The sequence below is a fragment of the Palaemon carinicauda genome, chromosome 1 (genome assembly GCF_036898095.1).
Source record: "Palaemon carinicauda isolate YSFRI2023 chromosome 1, ASM3689809v2, whole genome shotgun sequence".
Lineage (NCBI taxonomy): Eukaryota > Metazoa > Arthropoda > Malacostraca > Decapoda > Palaemonidae > Palaemon > Palaemon carinicauda.
In genome coordinates, this window is record NC_090725.1 from 54305235 (window position 1) to 54316179 (window position 10945).

General features: G+C 47.9%; 1 protein-coding gene across 2 annotated transcripts in view; it reads right to left on the reverse strand.

Annotated features, from left to right (window-relative positions):
* The window catches only part of LOC137648235 (uncharacterized), a 68722-nt gene extending 59173 nt beyond the window's left edge, over nucleotides 1-9549 (reverse strand). The window contains exons 1-2 of one of the 2 annotated variants that reach the window (XM_068381168.1): nucleotides 9393-9529; nucleotides 8348-8489 (exon numbers count right to left, since the gene is read on the reverse strand). The gene's annotated coding sequence lies outside the window, so the exon portion shown is untranslated. Of the gene's footprint in view, nucleotides 1-8347; nucleotides 8490-9392 lie in introns of both variants that reach the window. The other variant, XM_068381160.1, reaches the window with a different exon arrangement.
* Nucleotides 9550-10945: the final 1396 nt, after the last annotated feature.

Consider the following 10945-nt stretch of genomic DNA (forward strand, 5'->3'; position numbering starts at 1 on the left):
CCAGGACTTGGTGGAACTTCTGAAGGGCCAGGAAAACGGCCTTCATCTCCAGCAGGTTTATGTGAAGGTACTTTTCTGATTCTGACCACAGGCCTGAGGTCTTGTGGTTCAGAACGTGGGCCCCCCACCCCTTGCTTGATGCGTCCGAAAACAGCATCAAATCTGGGGAAGGGACGAGAAGATCCACTCCCTTTCATAGGTTCTCGTCTGCTACCCACCACTCGAGGTCCGCTTGTTCCGCAGATCCCATGGGGATCAGGATGTCCGGGGAGTCGAGTCCTTGACTCCACCGAGATTTCAGTCGCCACTGAAGGGATCTCATCCTGAGGCGACTGTTGGGGATGAGACGGGTCAGAGAGGAGAGGTGGCCGAGGAGACCAAGCCACGATTGGGCCGGGAGTTCTTCTCGATTGAGGAAAGGTTTCGCAACCTTCCTCAGCCTTGCTATCCTTTCGTCTGATGGGAAGGCTTTGTGAAGATTGGTGTCTGTGATCATGCCTAGATATACCAGTTTCTGAGAGGGCTGCAGAGAGGACTTCTCAAGGTTTACCACGATCCCCAGATCCCGGCAAACTTCGAGGAGCTTGTCTCGGTGGCGAAGAAGGGATGCCTCCGAGTCTGCCAGGTTCAGCCAGTCGTCCAGGTAATGAAGGAGACGGATGCTGATTCTGTGAGCTCATGAAGAGATGATGGTGAAGGCTCTGGTGAACACCCGAGGCGCTGTGGAGAGACCGAAACACAGCACCTTGAACTGGTAGATCTTGTGGTCTAGGCAAAATCTCAGGTACTTCCTTGAAAACATACGGATAGGGATCTGGAAGTACGCGTCCTTCAGATCCAGTGTGCACATGAAGTCTCGCGGTCTCACTGCAAGCCTGACCGTGTCCGCCGTCTCCATGCTGAACGGAGTCTGCTTGACAAACCCGTTCAGGGTCGAGAGGTCGATGACTGGTCTCCAGCCTCCAGACGCCTTTTTCACAAGAAAACGTCGACTGTAGAAGCCTGGGGACCCGTCCACGACCTCCTGGAGAGCGTCCTTCTCCAACATGGTCTGGACTTCGGCCCGGAGGGCCTGCCCTTTTGCCGATCCCATGGCAATCAATGACACTGGATTCGCTGTCAGGGGAGGTAGAGATGCCGTGAACGGGACACGATACCCTTGAGAGATCACAGAGATCGTCCAGTTATCCGCCTCGAGTTGCTGCTACCTTGCTGCGCAACTCTGAAGGCATCCCCCCCACTGGTGGACATGCAGGGGGATTGCCACCCTTAGCGTTTCCGGCCTCAGCCGGTACCTCTAGGGTTCTTGCCTCCCCTGGAAGACTTCTTGCTCCTCCTGCTCTTGACAGGAAAGGGCTTAGACACCTTGGGCTTCGCTGCTACGGTTGTCTTCTTCGTGTCCTTGTCAGGGAGGGGCTGCTGGACTGCCGGAGGCTTGTAGGGCCTTGATGTCAGGGCCCTATGGATGAGGGAATTCTGGTTGGACTTCCTCCACCTCGCGGCAGTGAGCTCCACGTCCTTAGGCTCGAACAGGCTCTTACCGAGGACGGAAGAGTGTCTGAGCCTACTAGACTCCGCGCTGGGAACCTTACGGTGGAACCTCTCGGCCACAGCGTCCCGACGCTTGAGGATCGTGTTGGCCCACAAGCTCGAGACTTGGTGGGACAGGAACTCGATGGTCCTAGTGCCTGAGAGGAGGAGGGTTTCCAGCGCTTTCCTGGTGCTTTCCTTGGAGAGGTACTCGGACTGCACCAGGATGCCCAGAAACCCCAGCCAGATGTCGAGCCATGAAGCGGCCTTCATGGCGCACTTGATGACCTTCTCCTGACTCTGGATCTCAGTGGCGGAGAAGGACAAGTGCCGGTTGGAGAGTCTCTCAAGAGGGACTCCCCCTGTGAGCTCTTCCACGGAGTGGTGTAAGGGAAGACTCAGCGAAAACTCCTCGAGGATCTCGAAGTACCTCCTCTGATAGACTCGAGGAGGAGGGAGGAGTTTATTCCCGGCTCTCGATCTGCTGGAGGAGGCAAGCTCCGCGAGCTGTCCCTCGATCTTGTCTCTGGCACTCTTCATCCCCTGAGACCAGGGTAAAGCTGCACTGGCACTAGAGGGTTTTTGAGTGCCATAGACGCGGTCCAGAACCGTGTCCTTCCCTTCACGAGGTGGGACCTCAGGGTCTGGGATCCAGTTTAGATTCCTCATGAGGGTCAGGACTTGCCAGAACGCATGTTCTGACTCCTAGTGCTCGCCTCCCGACGGACTTGCAGCGAAGTCTCCCGTCCCCAGGGTCTCTTCCTGGGGGGACACGTGGGCATCCTCGACCGCTCTAGGCTGTTCCTGTCTGATCCTGGCTGACGATTTGGGAATCGTCTTAGGAGTCCTTAGGCTCCCTCCTGAGCGGGATACAGGACTCTAAAAGTGAAGGAGGCAGGTCCTTCTCCACCTCAGGACGAGGAGACCTCTCGGGAAGAGGAGGAACTTCCTACATTGGTGCGATGGGGAAGTCTTCCTGCTTGACCGACTCTCCTGACGAGGGGTATTCCTCCTCCGCAGGGGAGGGCGAGAAGGTCTGAGGTGGAGTAGGAGCCTTGCATAAGGATCTGCGCGGGGACAGCCTAGGCCTCGGAGGAGGATGCAAAGGAGAGACTCCTCTCTTCCTCTTCAGGGGGTAGGAAACTGCCGCTGGCTCGCGACCCGAATCAGAGATGGCTGGCTTAATCACCCGCACGAGAGCTTTGAGAAGGGTGTCGAACCACGGCTGCTGTCTGACAGCGGCGCTGTCTGACACTCCCTCTGGAGGGAAGGGGATCGACGGATCACTAGGAGGAGTCAACGAACGAGGGTTCGCCTTCAGGACTGGAAAAGAAGAATCCCTAGACCTGTCCGGGGAGCGCTCCCCCTCTGGCGAGCGCGCTGGTCTGCGCTTGAGGGGAGGGGAGCGCGACAAGGAAGAATCCGCCTGTCAGCGATCGCGCTGAGGCTCGTGAACCGGGCCCGGAGCAGGGTCGCGCGCGGAAGAGTAACGCCATGCTGGAAATTCACGCGCACATGCCAAATCGTGCGCGCGCGCACCCGCGTGGGCAGGGGATGCTGGAAAATCGTGCGCGCGTGCACTCGCGTGGGCGGGGGCAGGCGCGAGGGCGCGATGGCGCGCAGGTGGATGGTCAAGAGCGATGGCGCGCTGGCAACGGAGCGGGCGCGTGAGCACGGGGGCGCGCTGCAGCATGAGCACGGGGCCGCGCAGCGGCGTGAGCATGGGGGCGCGCAGCAGCGTGCGCGGGAACAAGGCCTCGAGAGCGCGTAGGCGATGGTGTAGGCGTACGGCGATCAGGAGCTGGAACAGGAGGAGGCCGAACGCGCGGGCGCGCAGCAACCTGGTGCGGCCTCGAAGGGCGGGGCACATGTGTGTGTCCGGGAGAACCGGCCGAGGGAGCGATAGGGCTGTAGCAGGGTCGCCAGCGACCTGGGGGCGACGGTCGGGAAGGACCGGTCTATTCGCCTGTGGGTGCGCTAGTTGCGCTGGCGATCGTGGGTGCGCATAGCGTACATCAGGAACAGGTCGCACCAGGGTTCGCTGCTTCGGAGGTCGCGCGCTGCGAACCATGTGAGGGTGTTCTGGGGCAACCACTGTTGCCTTGAACACAGGCACAGGGCGTGTAGCTGGAACAGGACGGGTCGGTTGAGCGTCGCACGCGATTGTGTCGGTAGCAGACTCGCACAGTTCCAGAGGCGGCCGTGAGCGCCCGTGCGCTGACTTGGCAACCTCTGGAGCGACGCGCTGGGTCGGCACGACACGTGGTCGTGTTGGAGGGCGCGTGGGCGCTGGTACAGGAACTGCACGAGAACGCGCGTCAAGAACCTCCCTCGTAGCATGAGCCTCCTTAGGTGAGCGCGATGAATCCAAGGTGACACGTGGGCGCGTTGGAGAGCGAGTGAGCACTGGAGCTGGAATCACGTGCGGACGCATATCGCGTCTCTCCCCCGAGGGGCACGACGAGTCCGCAGGGAGCCTGTGCGCCAACTCAGGAACCTTTTGGACCTCGCGCGATGGAACAGGAAATGGGAGGCGCCGAAGCGCTGGCAATGGTGGACGCGTAGGCACCTTATCAGGAACTGACCGCGCGTGCACAGGTGAGCGCGGCGGCGCTATATCAGGAGCAGGGCACGTCTGCGCAGTTGGGCGCTTGCGCGCTACACCAGGCACAGCTGCCGATGGGTGTGGGCGCGCAGGGGAACCCTGACATGGATCAGGAACAGTGGCGCGAACGTCTGACGGTGAGCGCCGAGGAGCTATGTCAGGAACATCAGGAATGACAGCAGGGGGCGCAGGCGGAGCCTTACGCTTAGGGGCGAGAGGCGCAGTTTTGTACTCAAGTCCCTGAGATCCCGAAGGGCCTGGAGACTGTGCAATGGCAGTCTCAGGAGGCGCGTAAAGCACGTCAGCTGCCTTGTATGTAGAAGGTCGAGGTGAACCTTGTCCCGAAGGACGACCATCCTCCGAAGGGGATCGCGAACGATCCCCGAAGAGGTCTAGGTTGGTAGCTGGCAGGACAGGAGAGCGGCGAGTCGTCTCCTCCGCATAGGACCGTTGTGACGACGAGCTGAAGAGGCGCCTCTTAACCCCTTTAAAGGGGGAAGGAAGGCCTCTACGGCGAAGGGGAGGGCGAGCCCTCCGCCTTATTCACCCACGAGGGGCCGTGGGATCAGCAAGCTGACCATCATGGGGACTCCGAAGAGGCGTCTCTACCAGAGAACTCCCCCGAGTGGGAGTCTCAGCGGAAGGAGAGATCGTAGGACTAAGCTCCTCCCTCGAAGTATGTTCGGAGGGGGAGACAGAGCCTTCCACTACCGCAGCCACAGGGAAAGGTGTTTGGACAGACCCACGGGATGTTTCCGAAACAACAACGTCAACCACAGCCAGAGGATCTATCTCCGCCGTAATTGACGATTGTTCGGCAGCCGCACCCCGTTTGATCATGTCAAACAGGACTTCCTTGGAGGGCGAACCCTGTAGCCCCAAGGAAGCCCAAAGCTGAAAAAGATCATTGTTAGAAACAAACACCTCCTCCGAGGGGGAAGGGACAGCTGCCTCGCTATGGGAGGCAACGACCTCCCCCTCACCACGGGATCTGTTAATGACATCAACAACATTACGGTCTACGCTACCACTCGCCGGCCTCTTGGAAGAGGCCGCCCGAGCGGGAGCTTCGGAGGAGGAATGTGCGGCGGAAGAAGAAGACCTGGGATTTTCTCTCTTCCGAGAAGCCTCGAAAGGAGAAAGATCCCTTTTAGCCTTCTTTTTACGACGCCGGGCAAACCTCTCCCACTGGGAGGTAGACCACTCCCTACACTCAATGCACAAATTAGACCTATCACACCGTTGGCCCCTACACTGAGGGCATAAGGAGTGAGGATCCGATTCTACGGCCGACATAAAGGTCCCACAAGGGCGGCCGGGAAGTCCAGGGCAAGTGCGCATAAGGAGGAGTAGAGGCCAACTTCCCACACACCCACAGAAAGAAAAAGCAAACAAAATTATGGCAGTCAAAAGAGAGGAGAGCGCTGACAGGTCTGTCATCTCTCCAAGCCAAAAGTAAAGTGAGTTAATTACCATTGTGTGTGAGGGGGGAGGGGTAGTTAGCTAACCCTCCCTACCCCCCGCTAACTAGCGGTGGGGTAGGAAACCCTCGTTAAAACTTTATGGCTTGTCATCGGCTGCGCCGAAGTAATTACCCCATGTAAATAGCGTGGTTTGTATTCAGTTACGGAACAAATGAATTTCTGCTCAAAAGGAATTAAATAACTATACCCAACCCAAGGCCCCATAATAATAGGATTAGGTTGATCCGGGAAGCTATTTCAACACATTAAAATTCCAAGCACTAAAACGAAGTGTCTGGGTATCTAAATTCTAAATCAGATCTCTGTTGTAAGCACTGCAATCTTTGGCTCAATGGACAGTGAAGAAATTCAATTCTCTCATCAAGAAAATATAAGAACGGTTGTGCTATTCATCCTTACCACCTCTGGGTGAGGGCAATAATGGCAGGAGCTTGATATTCCAATACTTCTTCCAATGGGGAGAGTTCCTAGGTAGCGGTAGCAATATGTATCATTACCATTTTCCAATGAGTGAAGGCTCTCAGTGCAAGTACTTCTCACTCTCAGAGAGAGAGAGAGAGAGAGAGAGAGAGAGAGAGAGAGAGAGAGAGAGAGAGAGAGAGAGAGAGAGAGAGAAGAATGTTCAGGAAAGAGAAGGAAGGGCATAGTCAGTAATTCATATTGGCAGTGCAAGTGCTAGTCTTCATGAGAAACTATGCCAAAGTAGTGGGTACATACAGAAATGTCATTTAAAGGATGGGGATTTTTTCGTTATGTATCGAGGCAGCTCGTGAATTAGGTGAATAGGTGCTAGCATCCCAGCTCAGAGTGAGAATGTTGTTTGTACCACACCGTCTGTCCAATGAGGGAGAGAACCTGTAAAAAGCATGCATACATGACCCCTAATGATTAATCTTACTGAACTCCTTTGATGTCATCATATTCTCTATCTCTCCTCAAAGAATTTTTCCTACCTTTAGGATACTGGCCAGACAGTCTGCTAACAGTGTTCATTGATGACTGGCTTATAGTACTGCCTAATATTTTTCTTCCTGGTTTCTATCACAGTACTGTACAAGTATTGTATCCGTGTATAAAGACATTTCAATAACTGTAAATATACACACGTGTACTGTACATGCAAAAGTACAGTACACGGTAGGACTCTGGTAAACAACACGAGGCACTGCCACACTTATGCGTAAATAATGTAACAACAAAACACTTTCGTTCCTATCTGATATGACTCGAAGATAGCGAAATGTATATTACTGTAATATATATACAGTACTGTCACTACTGTACAGCTTAATTAGCTAACGTAACACTATAAACGTTTGATGTCTTTTGTAGGTGGACTCACCACACCATTCCAACTTACCATACAGGTAGCCTATATCTACATTACTGCAGTGAAGTACGGTATTTTGTATACAGTAGTGTCACTACAGTGAAGCCTAATTAGCTAAGTTATCACTTGTAAATGTTTTCCATTTTCAGAAGGTTGACTCACCGCACCGTTCCAACTCACTGTACACATAGCCTATATCTACATTACTACTGTAAAGTTCAGTATTTTGTATACAGTACTGACCAGTAGTTATTCTGTAAACATAGGACTGAAGCGGGAGATGCACACGCAAGGAGAGACAATGCAGGACAGAAGCGGAGTTAGCTAGAGATAGGGGTGTTATGCTGCTCAGAGATGGAAGCAACTCAAAGAATGGTGGAAGCAAAGGCGTAAAATAAAAGTACGAAGCCAACCTCTATATGCTTCCGTTTCCATGTGTGGGAATGCACAAAATGAGTAAAATGAAAGCAGCTATCTACTTAACAACATCCACTTAACCTAATTTAGGGAACAGATCCTCCTTCCTAGCTTAGAGGGTGGTCGTTTCTCTCCTGAGACACCCTTCTCTCCCATAACCCTTCTGACCTCATTTACTATTTTGAAAAACTCCAAAGATGAGAGAAAGTTACATATTTTGTTCGGCCACCTCTCATACCTTAAAAGAGAATTAGAAGTGGCAAACATAGAAGTTTGGGGATCAATCACTTCTGACTTGTCTATATGAACAGAAAAATGCTGTCAATTGCATTGTGGATGGTAGAAAGAACTAATAGTGTTAAAGAAAAATATGAAGCTGCTTTTCCTCTGGATATTTGTGGATAAATATAAAGCAAAGATAATACTGTCGGAAGTATTCTGACATATAAACAAGACATTTTTCACACCCTTTTTTGTTGTATGGTGGTCATACCCAAAAGACTTAAGAGAATTGTACGCTGAACATATATTACAATGCTGCCTGCTTTCAAGTAATCTTGAGTTAAAGTAGCTAGTATTGATGTCTTATATTTTAAAGCAAATCGTACTAGATACACAATAATTTGTGTTAACGGAACCCATTTAATACATTCTGAACACCCATATGTCACTTGAAGATCATACACAGTCCTGCTTTCTTTTCTTGAAGTGAGGGCCGTCAATCTCGACAATAATACCTTCTCCACCATTCAATAACTATTTATAGAAAGCTTAACCTGTAAACTGCAAACGAAAGTTCCTTAAATAAACACACAAAGAAAAGTTCTTATATGGTCATTCACAATAAAATTACATTGTTATATTTCCTAGTTTTTGGTATTGGTACTAACAGATGTACCACTTGTCTGCCTTCAAAAAAAAAAAAAAATAAAAAATAAAAGGCAAAGTAACAATTAGGAACTAAACACTAAGAAGAAGTACCGATTTTCCACAAACAAACTTATTAACTTGCTCAGAGTTCTTCAATAATCTTCGTAAATCCATCCAATAACCTCAAAATACAAATAACTACAATATCTCATGTGTGAGACATGAAGCCATGGCAGTTAACTAGGGATACTTCCTGAAAGAATGGTGGGATTAAAAAATCATTGTTCATTGGATAATCATGAAACAAAGGAAACAATCAGGTTGCAATATGTTTACCGTACCAACAATTAAGAACGATAAGAAAAATAACCTGATCAGACATTTTTTATCCAAAATACATTGTCAGCAAACAAAACCCCCAACGGGATCAAAACTGGTGTACTGTATCACTGTTAAGATATCCTTGGGACTTAAGAAAAATCTAGGCTACTCTTTAGCAAATATGTGGCATTATCATTCATTCACAATAGATTCGAGAAAGTTTTTCGTATCAATCCTCTCAAGAAGATACAATAACTAGTGATAATAAATGAACATCATATGCTGGCAAAAACTGTAACAATGTCGTGATGTGTACAAATTATGGAAAAGTTTACATTCAGGTAAGTATTGTTTCTTCAAGATTTATAACATCCTACATAAGGTTAGGTTAGAAAGTCCAAGTCCAATTGTTGTGCAGCCCCCATCTCCCTATGTAATTGTAGATAGGTACGACTAGAAGGCCTCGGTGTATCTCATTCCAAGATTTAGAGCACCCTAGTTTCAATTTAATTGGATCAAGAAAAGTGGAGGGGCATCCAGCATATTAAGTTAGGTTAGGTTATGTTAAAATAACTACAAATTATGCCATACATTTCCATAGCATTTTATATTCTCAAGTACTTAGATTAAGTTACTTAAACAAGAGTTATGCCTTTTGGACAATATATAAATAAACTGTACAACTTCTATAAGCAAGCAGACTTCAACGATCTTTTATAGCATTGATAGAAAATTAACGATCACTTACACAAAGACAGGTAACCACCTAGCCTACAACTCACTTAAAATACCAATAGTTTGCTAGACTGTTACAAGAAATAAATATTATACTTACTTTTATTGCAGATAGAAAGAGCACCGTCACTTCAGGTAATTGACTCGACGTATGATAAACTGTCTTTAGAAAAAAAACTATGGGTAAAATCAAGGTCTCTCTAGACGGTTCCAAAATAATGACTCTTCTTCTTTATCTTTAAACCCGGCATGCTATACATGAGTAAGGGCCTTTCGTAATGGAGGTTCTGGGGATTCCAGAGAAGTTTTTTTCTTTAAAATTTCAACAGAAGAAATCTACATTTTATAAGAAAAAATAAATACAAAATTCACTGAGTTTTATATCTGCTATGGAAAATCATATTATATGGTAAAGTAATAAGGTAAAGAATTTTCTTTTCAAATAAACCTGTTTTATACATTACGAATGTATAAAATACTATTTCAGAAGTTATTCCAATATAGAAAATTATATATTAAATTTGTATGCATACACAACGTTTTATACATACTTTTTGTTAATATATATATATATATATATATATATATATATATATATATATATATATATATATATATATATATATATTTACTGCTTGTAAAGTTTCCTCCTTGCAATCGACCATATTTGATTAATATTACTTGGAGAACAATTATGCCAAATTTGACGCTCGTATCATAATTTGCCTGATTTTTGGTATTATTTGTTATGCTAGTACAAGAGATAACAACTTTTGAGTTGTATCTGGCAAATGATGACAAAAGAATAAAATTTGGAACATTAGTTCTTCAAGTGATACAATGAAATCTTGCCGATTGCCCAATTGAAAATCCATAATGGCGGACATTATCCAAGATGGCCGTCAAATTTGTCACCCAAATTTAGGTTTTAATTAGATGTATTTGTAATTGTCCTACTCATATGAACTATATATGGGTTCCTACGTTCTCCAGCTTATTATAGTAGAATTTAACGTTAATAAAGTACAATTACAAACACAGATGCTATTGAGGATTTAGCAAGACTAGATGTCGGGAATTTTCGAACTGGCCATTCGAAAGTCCCGCCATTTGACTACACGAACGTTACGTCAAATGAGGGCAAGGCTGGGGGATCTCGCGGGCGAAAGACTGAGGTTTAATACACGACTGTATTGGAACCTAAATCTTAACCACCTGGTGGGGAAGGAGCGAGTGTTATGGAAATTGACTGTTTATAATATATCAATGATGAATCTAACGTAAAATTGAGGCAACATGACAAAAATGTCTTATGTATGTGTTTATTGTCAAAGACTTTCTAAGTCATTGGATATGGACAAGTTCTGGCCCTCAGCCGAAGCCTTAAGCCTTCCCTTGTATTTAAAGAAAAGCCTTAACTGTTTTACGATTCTGTAGTAAATGAAAAGGCATTGTCAAACCCCTTGCAAATAAATAAAAAAGGATTTCCCTCCACTTTGCTAAGGAAACTTTAGTTAACGCGGGAAAACGAAGTTTTCTTCGAAGATGCCGACCCTCATTTGCCCTCTTTGCTTCAACGTCCCCTTAAAGATAAGTTGTATAAAAGTTAGTCTCCTCTCTCTACCTCGTGTACCTGGTTGGTTGTAGTGTAAA